At 43.0% G+C, this 17,746-nt stretch overlaps 1 long non-coding RNA gene across 4 annotated transcripts; it reads left to right on the forward strand.

The window, feature by feature from the left end:
* The first annotated feature begins 5,340 nt into the window (after positions 1 to 5,340).
* Positions 5,341 to 15,149, forward strand: LOC146893930 (uncharacterized). 4 transcript variants are annotated; one of them, XR_015002807.2, is made up of 6 exons: positions 5,348 to 5,668; positions 5,870 to 6,014; positions 7,450 to 7,629; positions 7,742 to 7,929; positions 11,019 to 12,996; positions 13,588 to 15,149. It is a non-coding gene; the product is annotated as an uncharacterized LOC146893930 (long non-coding RNA). The 4 variants fall into 4 exon arrangements; XR_015002809.2 differs by having other exon boundaries at positions 5,341 to 5,668; positions 12,855 to 15,149; XR_015002806.2 differs by having other exon boundaries at positions 11,019 to 15,149.
* Positions 15,150 to 17,746: the final 2,597 nt, after the last annotated feature.

Below are 17,746 nucleotides of genomic sequence, written 5' to 3' on the forward strand. Positions count from 1 at the left end.
GGGAAGAACACATCCAAGAGGGGAAAGGGGTTGGCCACAGGGCTTGCTTCAAAGGCCTGGAGGGATGGGTTTCATCCCTGCTCAGAACTGTGCCTCACAGTGAAAAACAAAGCAGGAGACAAGCTGGAGAAGGCACTGGCAAGCTATCCCCATCCCCAGTCAATCACTCAGTACTTGGAGACGAACGAAGGTATCCCTTGAGTCTCTCTGCTTTGCAGCTATGTGAAAGTTTGACAAATGAAGTCAGTGAAAGGTACAAGAAAGAGATTCAAACCAGCCCTTGCAAAAACAGAATGGCTATTCTGGCCTTGAGTAGTCTTCATTTCCCCAGTTCTATTCTGTACCCCCAATCCCACCACTGCCTTGCGTTTTCCGGAATTTTCTACGCTTTTTTTCTTCGTATCTAGACATTATCTGCTTGCCTCTTTCCCTCCATCCTTCCCTAACACACAAGTTTACTTACTGAGATTGTTTTTAAACAATCGGTTTGCATCCATGGGTCTGTTTTGAAAGTATTTGTCTAATGTGCTAAAATACTAATCCATGTGCTGCGTTGGTGGTGTTTTCAGCATGGATGAAGCAACAGGAACTCTTCCCAGCGGCCTCCCAAGAGACCTTTGCTGTTGCTGAAATGACCTAAGGATCCTGTTAAATGCAGGTGGTCTATCCTTAAAGGAGACAGATAGACTGGGAATTCCTCAGAGCGAAAAGGCAGCCTCCACAGCAGTGTTTCTCAGCCCTGTGGTGAGAACCCTGAAGTTCTCACAGGGTTGCATATCAGACATCCTGCCTTCCAGGTATATACATGACAATTTGCCACAGTAGCAAAATTACAGTTATGAAGTAGCAACAAAAACAGTTCTATGGTTGGGGGTCACCACAACACGAGGAGCTGTATTAAAGACTTGCAGCGGTTGTAGATCGCTCCTCTAAAAGGTCAGTCTCTCAGATGACCCACGGAAATTACAGAGCTCCTTCATTCTGGGCCCGTTGACTGCGGCTGCTGAAGAGGCAGGGCAAGGTAGGGGTGCAGCTCCGCTGACCTCTGATTTGGAGGCTTCGTCTTTCATTTGACTACCTGATTCGTCAAACTACAATCAAGGCGGTGACCTATCAAAAGAACCAACGCTATTAATAGAAAACTACGGGACTGAAGAAACTCCCGCCACACTAATGCCTCCTGCTAATGGGGCTAAATCAGAGTACCTGCAATCACAGAGGGCTCGGTTCCCGAAGAAGCCCCATCTGAAGTGAGAAATAGCGCGAGGTGTTGAGAATGGCAGGGAAATGAATGACGCCCAGGAATGGCGATTCTCGACTTAGTCTCAATCTTACCTGTATTCCTCAGAGCTACAGGGAACTGTCACCCTGCCTGCCGGTAAAGATAAGGCGGCACGTCCCTCCACCGGACTCAGTGGCAGGAAATAACTCACCGAAGCACCATTGAGGTTCTGGAGGCAAGATAAGACACAGTCGCCGATGATGTGCAAGCAGGCTGTGGAAACGCAGTTAGGAGTCCAGGACTAAAATAACAAATGGTTTGATTTCACATTAATGTGCAGCTTTTCAGGAATCGAACATCTCTTCCCTTTCACTCTGCATATAATGAAATATGAGTTATTGTTAATAAACCATTCTTCTGTTCCTGTCCAATCCGTTAGTCTTTGAAGACTATCACTCTCAAGCCTCCCCTGCATTTGTTATAAGCCGGGTGAGTGATTCTAACCTAAGCCAGAGCTAAGGTTTGCATACAGTTTGTTAATACAGACCATCCATTTTTTTTAAAGAAATATATTTTTAAAGTGACTCTTATATGCTCTTTCATCCATATTTACAGCAATTTCTCTAATATAAGCTGTTTTAAAACTGCTCTAGCCATTACGAGTGCATGATTAAGTCTCCATTCATGGTCAGTAAGCCTACATGGGGAAAATAGGAAGGACAAGCAGACTCTGTTTCGGGGTGGCAGGTGGGAAATGTTTGGACCAAAGGCATCGCGATTGAGGAGCTAGGAGTCTCTTCTGGCATTTGGGATGCTGCTCTCAACAGCACTGTGTGGGATGGCATGGAGAGTAACAGAGAGGTGACATTACAGAGCTTCACTCATTCTCAGTGACAGCTGTCATTAATACAAACGCCTATTGACTTCTCGGAAGACACAGGAACTATCGGGTGTTAGAGCGCCGAGGACCTGGAACACCAAACAATAGCAATATGTGGACCATGACCCTACTCTGCACAAAAGGCCAGGATAGCACGCATCAGAATGAGTCTCACAAAGGAAAGCCCAAAGAAATCCTCCGGAAGTACGAGAATGAGCTTGGAGGTACCCATCGAGTCTCTGACCTTTCTCTTTCTCTTTTCATTTTTTTAAAACTGTCCTTCAAGGGGGCTGAAAAGCAATTTTCATGCTATGGCTCTAAATATCAGTTTATCCGTCTGACAGGGTTCTGGGCATGCCCAGTAGGGATGATTTAACACCACATTGATGGCTTGCAACAGAAGAACGTCATGTGAAAAGGTAGTGTGCCACAGCTAATGGGCTCTTGTTTCAAAGGGATGCTGTGTGTACATTACCAGTGTGTGGAGAAGGTGCGGAAAGGCCCCGGCAGCCATTAGGAATGGAGCGTTGCTGATGATGAAAAGGCACTTTGCTGGTGAGGGAATGGCGGGAGAGAGAAGGCTTATCTGTCTTTTTGATTAGAAATGCATGCTTCCTTTCATCATCTGAGCTGAAAAATTGGCTTCTGCTCTTGGTTTATGAAACCATTTTTCTTTTTCCTTTCTTCCCAGGTTTGCAAACTGCTTAATAAATTAGTTACTGTGAGGTGTATGGGTGCCACAATAACCTTAGAGGCTTTTCCCAAATGCATCCTTAATATTTTATAAGTATTTAAATAGATTTATTCAATTTGAAGTGGCTGATTTATTAATGTTGGCATTCTGGCACCAAACAGGGGTTCTATGCAGATTTAATTGATCAAAAGAAACATCGAAGAGGTGTTTCTGAGGCATTGAAAGGTTTTAGAAAATTAGAGCAAAGTGTTTGCTACCACTAATTGTCCAGAGCAAAGAAACATCAAAAGCACAGACGCTTGAAATGAGTGTGTCAAGTCTAGGATTACACAAGTGTGCTGGTGGTTGGTTCACTTACTAATACATTCACTCTTTCTTGCATCCCACAAACGTCACAGAGAATATTGGCTCCTGGTACCTTTCTATCATTCTGTGAAATCAACCTAAAAAAAAATCGAACAAAAACCTAAGGGTCTATTTGTCTCCAACAACAAAACTCAAGTCTCTGTGTGTATGTTTTTATTTTGAATTCCACATGAAAAGGTAGCCTGTCAACCTTCTTCAAGTCTCCTACCATGCTCAAGATTTGGGACTCCATTTGGTTGTTCTCCTCTCTAGCAGAAAGGACAAGTCCACAAGATGTCCTAAGCAGTGACCCCGCATCAGAGGTCTGAACCAGCTAGCAGACCAATCATACGGGGGAGCCCATTAGACTCTCTATTGAGGCAACCGTGATTTAAAACCCCCCCTCTCCAAGTCACTCATCATTCAGATCGAATTCAGAAAATCAAATACCAGATTCCAAGGGCATCAGACATCAGACAGAACCCTTACTGTGTGTCCAGGCCATCTTCGAAAGCCAACTTATGTTCTGTTAGACAAAGGTCAACTTGAGGATTTAGCACAAATCATGAAGCTTCAAAGAAAGCTCCAGGAATTAAGAAGAACACAAATCATCTTTTAAAAAACATGTTTTTCATATTTACTAGATCCTATGTGCATAGTACTTGTTGAGTATTAAACCTAAATAGGCAGACAGTCCTAGAGAGGATGGAATATGGCTGGAACATTCACAGTGATCAGTGTCTTGCAGCTTAATAGATAATGCCCCCGTGATACCTGGGAGAGTGTGTGAACAATTATGGTAATTATGCATTCTGAAAACTATTTTATAGAGATACACTACAAAGGAGAATAAATTATGCTAGGGTCCAAACGACGCGAAGGCAGCAGCTCATGAGCTGCCTTCCTGGGGCCTTTTCTTTCCTAGTGTCTCTTTGACTAAGAGAGTTGAAAATTATACCATTTGTGTTAAAATCAAATGCAAATGGAATAATTGTCCCTTCTCTAATCAAAACACATTTGTGGATTGAAATACCACATGGGGCAATTTTCAGTTAATCATGGATGTTAATAAATATGACTCTAAGCTCATAAACAAACATTACTTTGGATAATATAATATAGGAAATGATTGTTAAGCTTGATCAGACATGTAACAAAAACTGAACTTTGCAGAAAGTCTGCAAATTAACTCTGCGAACAGAGATGGGCATCAACGGTAATGAAAGATTAGATTTAGCTACAATGCTTAGACACATCACACATTAGCATTAGGAAATGTTTAAGCTGGCTTTGCTAAAAATGGAAATATTAATATTATGTGAGCATTAGCTTCTTCAAAGAGCAAAAGCTTGAAGCTTTGTGATTAGTGACAGAAAGGACTAGAAAGTCAGGTTTGCCACAATCAAGATCACCCAGAGCCTGAGCTATATCAAAGACTCTAATAAGCAATAGTGCTCACATGGAATAGGAGTGTTTACACTCTCTTCTTCTGCCACTCGGCTTGTAAGCATAGAAGTTGTTTGCCGCCCCTTTCTCTAGTTTTTCCCAATGATATAGTGTGTGTGTTTATTTTGGTAACAAAACACTTCAATAGGGATCAAAGTCCCTCAATCCCCTCTAAGAACAGGGCTAGAAGGACCCCCCCAGAGATGCTGTGCACAGAGATTGCTTTGGGTGCCTCTTCCACTTCCTGCCACACAATTCAAGTAGAAGCACCTGGGGCTAGAGAGGTGGCTCAGGGACTGCCTCTGCAGGTGACATGGGTTGGGTTCCCAGCACCTGTAACTTTAGTTCCATCTCTTCTCCACGGGTACTAGGGACACACACACACCAGGCACAAATACATACACAGAAGCGAAACACTCATGTGCATACATAAAATAAATAATCACAGTGAGTATGCTCACATTAAAGCTACAAAACTGAAGCATACTCCAAAAATTTTTTTCTAAATTCGCTGTGTGTTTTTTTTTTTTAATTGTAATATGTTCCTCAAAAAAAAAAAAAAATGAGCTTTGCGCACCTGAAAAGAGGCAGGGTGTTTCTTCATGCACAGAGGACTCTGGAAAGCAGGCCTGAGGTGGAGCCCGGCATAGTACAAGAAACTGCCTCAAAATGCAATAACAGAGTGTCCCAATGCTTAGACTTCAGGAAGAACACTGTGTTGTCAGTTGCTAGGTTTTATCTCTAGGTCAGTTTGCAGATCGTTTGTATACTAGAGCAACTGATTCTAGGCTAGTGGGCAGATCCCTCCATACACGAGTACAATGGACTCTAGTCAGTGTGCAGATCCCCCCATAGGCCAGTACAACTGAAAGGCGGTGTTGCAGATTGACTCCTATGTCAATGCAACCCAAAGCAGTTCATGTCTGTTATCGTACATTAACTGCAGCCTCCAGCTTAAAAGCAAGCTTCGCTTGACGGATTCCAGCAAGGAAGGCAAACCCCAACCTTTCTCACAGGCCATCCAGGTAACTGCTCTTCCTCCCTAACTCTGAAGCTCCAAGTTCGGAAAAGGAGGAGAAACGTGAGTATTAAGGCAATGACTCTGGTTGGGTGGTGGGGGGGTGGAGGATACTTTTTGATCGATATATATGAAAACTAAGAACTACCTCACTTAATCAAAACTTCACTCACTTAATAAATCTGGCCATTGGATAATAATTGCTTCTAATTACTGGACATTGTGCCATACCGAACGTCACATATTGCATCTTTGTTTCTCCAGCTTGTTAACTTTCTACGTGCAGCTCTACGTGAGATACTACATTTAATCCTCCTTTTGGGATAGGAAAGAGGAAGCTTGCAGAGGATGGAACCCATATGCTAAGAGCCTACCCGGGTGTGAATGTGGAAGGACTTCAGAGCTGTTGGTGAGGGCTCTGGAAAACGCAGCCTGCAGGGCAGACTAGTTCAGTGTTAAGATCGCTTCCTTTAAAATACTCTGCAAGCCAAGATCTCAAAATGTTCCACTCTGTATTGTGTGTCAAAGAATGATTGCTCCTCTTAAACAGAGATCTCCTTTCATCTGTAGCTCCCTAGCTTATTGCTACATTTCTTCCAATATCAAGAAAAGGAGAAAGAAATTGAGTAGGCTGTATACAGGCAGGCCCTTCTCTGAATCCATTGGCCTTCTTTTTTGCAGAATTCACTCAAGCATTTATGAACGTTCATGTTTTAAATTCTTAAAAATGATAAATAAACTGTACACGGGGTATTTCGACCAGACCCCAAACAATTACCTGTATGTAGTGCTACCGGCCAGCTGTAGTACCATGCTCAAGCCCGTCAGGGCCCACACGGGGATCTGTTTGATACAATCGAAGTCCTTCTAAAGAATTAGCTATCTTGAAGATGACTGTCGGGAGTCCATCAAGAAGGCAATGAACTTTTCAGGGCACAATATCTCAAAGGAAGCTATAAATGAAATAGGTCAAGGATGAGGCACATAAGTGGCTGGGGAAAAAAATCCCTGTTTAGTTTATACAAGATTGCTTGCCTGTCTGTAAGGACTCCATATAAGGAATAGTAGCTTTACAAGTCAGCAGCCTGAGCATATTTCTTAGTCTTATAATTCTCACAGTTGCAGACATTCCAAGGTAGAGGGTCATTCCAACAGAACTGTAACTTCTTGTGTATGTTTATTTCCAAAGTATCTTATGCATACTTTCCCAGTGAACTCATAGGCGGAGGCTGGGGAATTTTTCAAGCATGCCTAGAAGCAGAGCTCAGGAAAGAATTGTTCTGGACTTATCAATCCCAAGTATCAGAACCTAGCCTGAGCTTTCCCCGTGCGGGTCACCTCAACTTCAACATTTACCGTAGGAATTATAGTAGTGGAGGGAGAAGGGAAAATGTGGATGGGTTTTAAAGAATCACCCTCTCCGTGGTCGCAAGAGTAGCACACATAACACACAGCCGGGGTGGTAGGGAAGTGTGGCAGAGACCAGCAAGAATGTGCCAGGAAGTCAGCCATCAGCATTCAGGTTTCTCCTCCAAATGCCACCCACTAGCCAGCAGCACAACCCCAGACTCGTAGCCACCATGTAGCGTGCTGCTGCCCTGTCTGTGAAGTAAGGTGGACAGACCATGGTGACAACACAACCCCTGTGACATCTTGGGATGACATTTTGAAAGGCAGACATGACGACAGCCTAAAAGAATAGCTGATTATTGATAACTCCAAGATAACGTGATGTCATCAAAAGTATTTCTTTACAAAGCCCGAATTAACCACGGGAAAAGGCGGCTTGCTGAAAAATCCAAGTGAGTTTTGTTTTGGTTTGGGGTTTTCTTTGTTTTATTCAGCCTTTATGGAACAGAAGTACTCTGGGAATTTGGAACACATAAATGCAGAAGAGACAAATCCCGGCTGGAGCTTACAGTATAAGGAAGAAAAATCTCCATAATTATGATAGAGAGAAAGAAAAAAAGACAAAATCTGCCTGAAGTCAGAAGCTGTTATGCTAAAAAAAAGAGGGATACAGGGTCAGTGGGGCAGGAGTTGGGGAGCTGGGGTAGAGGCTGGGGTTAGGTTTTCCTATTACAAAACCACGTCAGAGAGACACCATTTAGATGACTGATGTTTGATCTGTGCCAGTATGGAGGAAAAGGAGCCCTGGCGAATGAGGACAGAGATGAATGCAGGAAGCAGGACTCATTCTGCGAGAGAAGCATAAGAAGTCACTGGGCCAATCCATCTGGAGTAGAGCTCGGGGCTGCTCCTCCATTCAGAGGCTATGCTAAAGCACAGAAAGACTCTCCTCAACAATCAAAGTAGTTCTTTGTGTGAGTATATCCTAATCTTGTTCATGGGATTCCAAGCAGCCCAGGTTCTGAAAACTGCTTTTTTCAACAAAGAATAGGAAAAGCATTGCTGTGTTTAAATCATTTCACTTATTAACCCTAAATCCTGTCTCAAGCAATCACAGAATTAAATTTTAGCATTGAGGATGACAGGTTTTTTGTGTTGTGTGAACGGGACTAGGGGCTGGGGAGATGACTTAGTCACTGGGTGAAGCACTTGGCACCCAAACCCAAGGACCAAAGTTTGGATCTCCAGAATTCACGTAAAACTGCACACTTGGGAGCAGGCATATGCAGTCCCCTGTCACTCACACGACACCATGGGAGGTGGAGACAGGAGACTAGCACAGACCGGCACAAACTGGCAGCTGTGAACAGCAAGAGATCCTGCCTCAGACAAGAAGGACGGAAATGACTGATCCGTGAGTAGTCAACACAGTTAGCAGTGGACGGTCCCAGGGGAGGAGAGCGTGAGTCACAACTCACCGCTTAGACTTCAGCTTTTGGAAGACAGAGTACCTCCTACGTCTCAGGGTTTGGGATGGAGTTAAATGACACAGAGGGAGCATCCAAAGGGTACAGGGAATACAGGGAACACGCACTGTGGCTACTCAGTATGTACTGCTTGTCTCTAACCTGAAACAATGAAAGAGCTCTTTGTTCTTTAGCTAAAATGAAATGAAGCCAAGCAGGGTAACTCAGTTTACCTACATGGAGAAAACTGTCCCCACCCATGCTCCAGCATCAGAACAGGCTTCAAAGAGGCATTTAGAAGAAATGTAAAATAGCTTAGACAAATTTCTAAACTTCATATCCTACAGTTTGAAGCCAATTGCGTTGCAGGATTTGGGGGTAGAATTTTCTTCAAGAAGTTCTAGCCTCCCTCTAAATGTGTGGAAGTTCTACAGAACCCACTGACATCTATATCTGGTAAATTATATTTTAAAAAATCAGACAATGACTGCAAGAGATCTAAGCTTTAAAATTATATTTGTGTGTTTGTTTTTATCTCAAATGCTCTAGCCAGAGACGGCAGCATTGTAACTCATGGGAGAAGATGAACTTTGGGTACTTTTGCTTGCTATGACACCCATCAACTCATTCTACTCAGAGGATTCAGCACCTGTGCATACCACATGAGTCATGGCAGCCATTGCTGAGTGCCTTATGCCAGGAATGTCCTCCGATAACTAAGTTTGTATGAACTCATTTAAAATCCTCCATTCATATGTGAAGCATCTGCTAGTTTCCCCATTTTACATAATAAAACTGAGGCACAGGAGGGTAAAGTGCTTTTCCCTCAACCAGAGAAGCAGTTCTAGATTCGGTCTTGGTTACTCACACACTCAGTCAATTGCCTACCTTTCTCCTGTCCCTTCACTCTTTCCTTCTCTCTTTCCCTTCCGTTATATATTCCCCCATCTTGCCTCTCACCCTCTTTTCATCTCCCTGCTCTCTTCTGCCTTCTCATGTAACTTGAAATAGGGGTTGGGAACATGGTGCTGTTGACTGGTGTATATGTAAGGGTTGGGAGCATGGTGTTGTTGACTGGTGTATAGGTTGGAATGTGGTGTTGTTGACTGGTGTATATGTAAGGGTTGAGAACATGGTGTTGTTGACTGGTATATATGTCAGAGCTGGGAACATGGTGTTGTTGACTGGTGTATATGTAAGAGTTGGAACATGGTGTTGTAGACTGGTGCATAGGTTAGAACGTGGTGTTGTTGACTGGTGTATATGTAAGGGTTGGGAACAAGGTGTTGTTGACTGGTGTATATGTAAGGGTTGGGAGCATGGTGTTTGTTGACTGCTGTATATGTAAGGATTGGGAACAAGGTGTTGTTGACTGGTGTATATGTAAGGGTTGGGAGCATGGTGTTTGTTGACTGGTGTGTATGTAAGGGTTGAGAACATGGTGTTGTTGACTGGTATATATGTCAGAGTTGGGAACATGGTGTTGTTGACTGGTGCATAGGTTAGAATGTGGTGTTGTTGACTGGTGTATATGTAAGGATTGGGAACATGGTGCTGTTGACTGGTGCATATGTCAGAGTTGGGAACATGGTATTGTTGATTGGTGTATATGTAAGGGTTGGGAGCATAGTGTTGTTGATTGGTATATATGTAAGGGTCGGAACGTGGTGTTGTTGACTGATATGGCTGACTGAGAATGCCCCTATAAGCTATTTGAATCTTTTGTTTGACTCTCAGGGATCTACTCCCTCTGAGCATCTCTCTTCTTTCTGCTCCCCTCTTTTCAAATTGGTAATTGTGTCTATTTGAGATACTCAAGTGGAATGTGAGAGCACATTTATGTTGTTACCTGCATAAATATGTGTATACTTACAGACGGCCACCATGGTGCAATGTGAAGCAACCGTTACTATCTGTGAGTCAGTTCAAGCCATAGCATGGATAGTGATAGGAGACCTTACACAAGGTACCTTGCACCCCCACAACTGGGCCTGTGATCAGAGACCTAGTCTTGAAACCCGGTGTCAGATGCCATATTACTGGTTAATCAGACCAATTTTGGCATGAGTCATTCTGCAGAACCTCACTCTATAATCTCATAAGCACATGAGATCCAAGATAAGAATTCTTCTTGGACAGACCTATGAGTGAGCTTCTTTAGCTAAATGCAAGGATCCAATGGAGCCTGAAGGCAACATAGCTACAATATTCAATTAGCTGGGAGTTCATTTAGCAAACACAATTCCCTTTATTGGACGCACTCTTGGTGTTTCTTATGAGCTGTGTTCTACTTAGGAGTATGAACTCACCAATTATTTACCTTGCATTATGAATCATTTATCTAGTCAATCTAATATTCTTCCCTTATGCATCTTAATACCTCAATTAACTATTATGAGTCATTTGTTATTTGTATACCAGAAAACTGTTTTCTAAGTTATTACTTATTGCTCATAATCAATTAGGGAAATTTTTAGACTATGGCTGTCTCATATAAATACACTGGTAAAGTTCAACTCCTACAATTTCTGAAAATTAAGTTGTTTTGTCACTTGGGAGCGCTCATTAATCTCCACTTGTCAACCTTGTTTATGCAGGCTATAACGGGCTATGTGTGCAAGTGAGATGAGATGCCGAACGGCTTTGCCTTTTAACTCTTTGATGAAAACAAGATTGAAACATTTGATTAAAGGGGGGACTTTGATTTGTAGAATCAGAAGAAACTGTACTAGGTGCAGTGGTCTGTCTGTTTCACTTCCACTCACCAGAATCCCAATGTAGATGTTCAATGAAGAAATCAGAAAAATGTAGAAAGACTGGACCTTGAACATCCTCAGTATGCACCGAGAAATTTATTCAAGGAATCCAAGAAAATTCAGAGAAGAAAACTAAATTGTATTGCCTTCCGTATTTGCCAACATCTTTAAATTATCTGGATATATCTATCTTATAGATGAGAGAAGAGAAATATTGTAGTGGCCAGAAAAGGATTGAGCAAGAATTTTAGATGTGAAGTGCCACCAGCGAGGATAAGATTAAAGGCGAAAATTTAAATGCAAGAAGTTCTTAAGAGGGGCTATGGGATTTGTATCAAGACTTCATTTATTGAGCATCATTATTGATGAGAAATTTACAGTGCATTTTTTAAATTTAGGAGACCCTAGCTTTAGCAAAGCCTCTGACAAAAATTAAATCGTAGATTCAACAGTTTGGAAATTTGAACAGAAAATCTAAAGGCTTTAATAAAGTCGTAAGTCACAGGTAAAAGAAATGGTCAGTGTTCTTGCTGAATGATGAACAAGTCTGAAAAGAAAGTGCAACCACAGAACCAATGAAGAACGGATCTGAGGAAGAGCTTGGACACCCAAAGGAGCTTGCTGATCAAAAACCAACCTGAGAAAAAGCCGTGGGGTAGAAATGTCGCTTTCTCTTAAAAGAGAGAAGAGAGCAGATTCATTGCTTTTGAATTTTCAAGCAAATCCAGGTGACCTTGTAGCCATTGATTCCACGTGGCAAGGTGCCAAGTTGAGGACGCTAGAAAGACAAGGTCATTGTTGAATATGTAACAACTTGGAGTCTTCTGGGTGTCTCAGTGTCCGGGAGTTGCTCCTGGAAGACAAAGAAACCTCTGTCAAACAAGGAAAGTTCTCCAAGGAATGGAACCACTGAATAGGCCACCAACGACTGGGATGCCACCATTGTTTCTTTCCAAATAAAGACAGCTAACTCTGACTGACTGCGACACTACAAACGCTTTGCCACAATTTCATTTATGCGCACAAAACCACTAGAAAGTAGAGATGAGTATCTTCCACTACAGGACCAGAACAGTTTCCATAACTTTCAGGAATTTCAGGCAAAGAAATTCCTGTGAGCTCAGTATTCCTGTCATTCCTGTCTCAACTCCTGTTTGTACCCCCACCAGTCTGGGTTCAGTTTTGAGCCTAAAACCCCTTGATGCTAATACCAGACCAACTCAGCCTTTACCCCCACCCTGGGAGTCTGGAAAGTGGAATGTGGCTAAGGCATCTGTGGTACCAACTCCTTGACAGCAAGATGAGCATCTTGTTTCCTTTTCAGTCTCTCGCGGTGGCTAGCATAGAGCAGATAGAGGAAAAGTTGGAAAAGAGAGAAGAGAGACAGGGAGGTTGCTGAATTTGACTGCTTGTGCTAATGTAGTGCCAAAGTCACACAATAAGGAAAGTCTGTGGAATGGCCGGCTGTGCGTATAATAATATAATTATTTATATTATTTTAATATAATATAATAAAGCAGATAATTTAGCTTATCTGAACATCTCTTTCTCCATGTATAAGACAGAAATTTAGATCCAAAAACCACTCTGAAGCCTACACAGTCCATGTTCTCTGACTTTATATTCCCCATTTTGATGTAGGTTGTGTGTGTGTATGTGTGTTTCTTTATCCAACAGTGACCCTGCTAAACTTCGTGTGTGCCAAGCATCTTGTATCCCTGACCTGATGCCATCAACAGTCCTGGGAAAGCAGAACTCTCACCCTCACTCAGAGGAGAGAGGAAAACAGCAACTTTACCAGCCCAGCATCACGCAATCAGTAAGTGGCGAGAAGGTAGACCTTCATCTCTCAGGCACTCAGAAACTGACGAGGTCTTCCAGAGCTCTGATAATTGTTGGAATCCTTAGCTAAATGACGCCTTAGAAAGCATAGCACACAGCTGGTGGTCCTGTACAGTTTCTAATGCCATCTCAACTGACGGGGCTTAGAACTTCAGAAAATGAGACCGTCGTCCAGTTGTAATTTTTGGAGTCACCGCGCTCACAGTCACAACTGCGTCTCCAACCCTGGGCAAGAGTTTTACAAAAATATCAGATCACTGCAGGCCTGTCAACACTTGGTGGTCTCTGCCAACTCTCCCAGGGTCAGGCCTCCAGAGCACTTTCTGTCCGTACCATTCAGTTGTCACTTAATCATACACTCCCACAGCGAGCCTGTTGCTTCATGTTCCTTAAGTCTGCCTTGCCAACACAAACACAAGTTCCTCATGTCCTGAAACTGAACCTTAGGTTTCCTTCCAGCAAACCCTATCGACACCAGCGAGAGACCCATTAAGAGTTCTTGCCCTTCATTCAAGCTATTCAGCATACTCTCGGTAAAGGTTAATCAATGTGTTCTTTCTCTGCCCAGCTCTGGTGAAGATATTAGCAAGCCTCCAAGCAACTGTTACTCAAGGAAAATCACATGGGAGGGTCTCCTAGACCACATCATGCCATCCAGCCTGGCATTTCTCTACCACAAATAGCATGGTACCAAGGTGAAGAAGGCAGAAATGCTGCCCTCTTCTAGTGAGGGGTGAATCTAAGTTCTTCAGAGAATAGCTAGCTCCCTTCCAGATGCCCACACATGCCCTATTGCTGACAAAATTAAGAGCAACAAATTATCACTACCTAGAAACACGGATCATTAATTCTGGCTTAAGGAATGTTCCACAGCAAAGCCATTCCAACAAAATTCAGAGACAAACCGAAACACTGCAAGATTTATTATCATAAAAGCAAATTTGTCCCTGGAGAGCAAATTTGTCCTGCAAAAAAAAAAAAAGGTCTTTATGTCTCTTTAAGAATCTGTGAACACTGTAAAACAAAATATGCAAAGGCTACTTACAACTTGGCACCGACACTTGACTGTCATATGCACTACTGGACGAGTGACATGCTGTCTTAGTTACGTTTGTATGGCTGTGATAAGACACCACGGCCAAGGGAACTTATAGATAGAAGAGGTTATTTGGTGCTGGAAGTTTCAGACTAGAGGCTGCGACAGTCATGTGAGAAAGATACAGACCATCACATATTTAAAACCAAATTAGAGTCCTTAATTGGCCAGCAACTGAAACCAGGCTATTGCTCTAAAGAATCTCTTGGCACTGAAGCTCAGGGTTGCAGAATTTCTAAAGGGTGTGCGGTGTTGATCTGGAGTCTGAGCTGTGTATTTGCCAAAGTCTGAGGAAAGGGAAACAATTGTGGACATCTGCAGCTGGACTCTCCTGAGCAGGTACCCTCTGCCCTTGAGATGGGCTTGCTAACAGCTTGGAGGTCAATAGAAAGCTGGTATCGAAGAGGAGTTTCAAAGTGCTGACTTTCAAATGTTCTTGGAAAGGGCTGTTATTTGAAGAAGCTGTACAGTGCCAGAGCTGAACAGGAATCGAGCTTGGAATCGTGCTGATGGGGTGTAGGCTGTTCAGCTTTGAGGGGACCCAAAGCGTTTAAAGAGGTGACAAGTGTCAGAGGCGTCCTTTGGAGGTCTCCAGCAACTGCTGCTGACAGTAGAAACTAAAGAGACACTACTACCAAATAGCACAACCAGACACTCTCAGCCTTGTGCCGTGGCTGGAGTCCACTAGAACCAGGGAGTTAAAGTAGGCACCAAAGACCAGTGTAGCCCGGGAAGCCTCAGAGAACAGCTGAGACATCAGACTACCTAGGCTGGGCTAACTCCACTAGGGAGGCAGAGGGATCAAAGTTATAGGTCCCTCCCTTTCCTCTCCCCAGCTCCTGAGCTATGATGTGTGGGTATGAACTGAAAGCGGAGTTGAGTGCCACCTCTCTCACTCTGGGATAACGGAGAAAGTCATGTAAAGAAATCACTGAGTCTTTGGACGCTAAGGCACTGCTATGTTTAAACCCTAATCATTCTGTGGACTGGCTGCACTAGCTTGATGAATTAAATTGTATTTCCCAACACCCCCATCCTGCATCTGTTCTTATTTTGCTCACATTTTTTATTGTGTGCATACACATGGACATGCATATATGTGGAGGTCAGAGGACAATTTATAGGCGTTCCTTCTCTCCCAGCATGTGTGTCGTGGGGATGGAACTCGGAATGTCAGGCTTGACGACCGCTGCCTTAACCTGCTGAGCCATCTCACGGTCTCTTCTATTCCAGTTCTCATTTTTCTTCTCTTAAAGAAAATAAAATTTACATCTACCTCACCTGTGATCTCATAGAGCACGTGAAGGGGTCATCCCTGGAGACCTAAACCTGCAGGATCTCCAAGACACAGAGCACAGTAAGATAATGGAGAGGAGTTCCCTTGAGGGCCTGTCATTGACAGTGACGCAGAAACCAGGTCTCAAACCAGATCAATGGCGCTTTGCACTGAACACTTGCAAGTAAAATTACAAAACTGTTAAAACTACAGCTTCTGTGACAAAATGGATTTTTTTTCCTCCCTTTTTTCTCTTAAATTCTATTTTATCTTATTTTATTGGAGGAGTGTGGCAAGGGCAGAAGGCAGGTATGAAGGGAGAGAGAAGTGACCGGGATGCAGCTACATGACGTGAAAGACACAAAGAGTAAATTAAAAAAAAAAAAGCTTAAAACAAAGAAAAGATGCTCGGCGGGGGTGGCGCACACCTTTAATCCCAGCACTTGGGAGGCAGAGGCAGGTGGACCTCAGTAAGTTAGAGGCCAACCTGGTCTATAAAGCAAGTTCTAGGACAGTCAGGACTGTTATACAGAGAAATTCTGTCTCAAAAGAAATTCAAAAAAAAAGAAAGAAAGGAAGAAAGAAAGAAAGAAAGAAAGAAAGAAAGAAAGAAAGAAAGAAAGAAAAGGAAAGGAAAGGAAAGGAAAGGAAAGGAAAGGAAAGGAAAGGAAAGGAAGGGAAAGGAAATGAAAGGAAAAGAAAAGAAAAGAAATTACAACTTCTTTAGTTCTGGCCAAAAGTAGATGAACTAATTAAAAAATAGAAGATATATGGTCAATTTCTAAAAATGTTAGGCTGTCTTGCATCCTTCCATACATTCACACAGTAACAAAAATTAAAATTTTTCTGTTAAGAAATTTCATGAGGTTGAAGTCTGAGAGTGTCTGGTGAAAAACTGTAAGCTGTGAACAGTTTACATCATGACATACAGAGTAGAGATGTCATTGGGTTGACTAAGTACGTTCAACATGAGAAAAGGTGTCCAAGTACTCAGAAACCCTTCTCCAGTCCTGATGGCCTCAGAGTCCTGGAATCACGTCAGCATCTGTGTGCATCCAATGAACAATAACTATGCCCAGCTCCAGCACCCCTTGCGTGTTTGCTTTTATCTCAAGTGAAAAGTGTATTTAACAGTGAGACACAGATTTCTATGTAAATAAACATATTGGAAATCTTGAAGATACCATGAAATCTATGAACATACCATCCCATCTTTCAGGGCTCAGGTCTACTGCCTTTGGCTCTGTCAATGTCTCATGGTAAGTGGCAGAAAACATTCTTAATCTGAAAATAATAATAATAATAAAATATGTGATCATATGTAGCTAAGAAATCTCATTGATATTTACCTGATATGGAACTAAACAAGACCTGCAATGTCCCACTCTCTACTTGGTTTGGCTTCCTTGAGTGAACTGCATTTGGTTTAGGGGTGATCCCCAGTAATTGCAGAAACCAAGTGTAATGAAACAGGGAAGACATTGGGAGCACAGATTAGAGCATTAAGCTTATTGGCCAACCCAACTTGTTGAATGCTTGTATTGTTAGCCTTGTGCAGCATAAGATCCTCTGATGACCAGCGCCTTACCACAGATGATACCTGACCTGAGAGTGGGGAAGTCTGAGACCCCACAACATGAAGAAGTAATGTGGTTAGCAAAACCATTCAAGGTCTGCTTTCCTATTGAGCTACAGAGAACCAAGGCCTTTGCAGCGCCACTTGATTAGATTTATTCATATTAGTTTATGTGTGAGTGTTTGGCCTACCTGGGTACTAGTTTGTGCTTAGTGCCCAAGGAGATCAGAAGTGGGCATCAGATGCCAGGAAACAGAGTTGCTGATGGCTGTGAACCACCATGTGGGTGCTGGGCATTGAACCCCGGTCTTCTGCAGGAGTAACAAGTGCTGAGCCTTCTTTGGCCCAGTTTTGTTTGTTTGTATGGAATGTTATTGGCACACAGCCATGCCCAGTTTCACACTATTGTCTAATGGTTGGGTTCTCTGCCTGATAGTGCAGAGTGGAATGGTCTCAATGATTGTATTGTCCACCAACTTAGAGATAGTTAGCACCGATTAAAGCCCTTTACCAAAAGAAAAAGGGGGGGCAATTTGTGACATCCCAGTCTTCAGGAAACAGGGAGCCTTTCTTCCAGTTCTCGGTCAGGCATTTTAATGGCAAGAGAATGGCACACTGTCATCTTCATTAATGGCTTACAGACTGCGAGCAGAACAAGCAGAGAGGGAGAAAGGCAGCTGGTGGCGGGAAGGAGGCTTACAGAGGGACCAAGAAGAGGCAGTAGGAGCCAGAGCAAGACACTCATGGGGTCTCCCTGAAAGAGCGAGGAAAGCAGCCAC

This window comes from Myodes glareolus, chromosome 8 (assembly GCF_982192425.1).
Source record: "Myodes glareolus chromosome 8, mMyoGla1.1, whole genome shotgun sequence".
Taxonomy (NCBI): Eukaryota; Metazoa; Chordata; class Mammalia; order Rodentia; family Cricetidae; genus Myodes; species Myodes glareolus.